General features: G+C 38.8%; 1 non-coding gene across 1 annotated transcript; it reads left to right on the top strand.

The window, feature by feature from the left end:
• The first annotated feature begins 938 nt into the window (after positions 1 to 938).
• On the top strand, positions 939 to 1,043 carry LOC145784918 (U6 spliceosomal RNA). Its single transcript, XR_014291085.1, has one exon. It is a non-coding gene; the product is annotated as a U6 spliceosomal RNA (small nuclear RNA).
• Positions 1,044 to 1,334: the final 291 nt, after the last annotated feature.

Below are 1,334 nucleotides of genomic sequence, written 5' to 3' on the forward strand. Positions count from 1 at the left end.
AGCAATCCAAAACATATTAAATGCTTTAATCTACGTCAGGGGTCACCAACCTTTTTTGAATGGGGGCCAGTTTGGCACTACAAGGAGAGCTGTGGCGGGCCGCACTAATAAAATGTTAGGTAGGTCGACTCTTATGCTAGTAAAGAACGCAATTCGTACCCAGTATCCAGCGTTACATGTTGTTCATATTTAATATGTTAGAATATCGCAGGAACAAAATTAATCGAACAACGCTACTGGCAGGCCAAACTCCTTTTACAACACTTTTGACTTTTTTAACAATGCCTAATAAACGAGACAACTTGTTTTGCGCACTTACAGAGAGGCGAGCCGTGGTTTCATCAGGCTGCATAGCCGTGTGGTGAGAACCCTGGAACGGCAATGGAAAAGGCGCCGGTTCGACACCGCTCAAGAGCATGCGGCTGTGTCTATGGCAAGACACGTAAAAGCATGCCTGAAGGTGGACACGAAGATTGGCTTCCTTGCCTTCCCGTTCACTCAATCTAAATCTTCAACTACCAGGTGTAAACCTGGATACGACAAACAAAAAAATCAGAATACTCATCGCTAAGCAAGAGTGGTGTTGTCCCTTCAATTCACAAAAGATATTTTGCAATTAACAATATCAGTAAACAAGGAAATATTTGACACATTGTAATACAGGCAACAATAGTGACCTGCAAACATAGGCGAAAAATATGCTCCAATAAAAGGAAGAAAGAAACCAGGCACCATGAAACAAACGCTTGTGGAAATCACCGAAAAATCGTAATTCTATTGTAATTCATAAACAGTCTTCCCTCTAAAAAAGCAATGAGTTGGTTTTGATCCTTTTTGTGAGAGTCTACAAAACCGTCTTTCTTTGATTATTATTGGCAACTGTCACTTGCGATGCTTGTCAGCGTGGCAAGAATTGTTGATTAACAATATTTTGGAGGACTTGCTTCGGCAGAACATATACTAAAATTGGAACGATACAGAGAAAATTAGCATGGCCCCTGCGCAAGAATGACACGCAAAATCGTGAAGCGTTTCATAACTTAAAAAAAAACATTTTGCAGTAGGCCTACTAAGCTAATAATTTTCATAATACAATCAAAAAAAGTCTTTAAATTTATATATAATATTTTGCCAATTTATTATAAATTGAGTTGACACAACGACCTATTTTGCCAACAAAAACTTGCATAAAGAGAACACTGCTCGTGAAACACAATAACGGTGAAACGCACACTAGTGTTTACATGACATTTGCAAACTTAAAATAAGCAACCCTATGCTCACAGACAATTTCGAAATTCGAAAACAGACGTTTTAATCAACCACTGGATCAG

The sequence above is a fragment of the Aplidium turbinatum genome, chromosome 15 (genome assembly GCF_918807975.1).
Source record: "Aplidium turbinatum chromosome 15, kaAplTurb1.1, whole genome shotgun sequence".
Taxonomy (NCBI): Eukaryota; Metazoa; Chordata; class Ascidiacea; order Aplousobranchia; family Polyclinidae; genus Aplidium; species Aplidium turbinatum.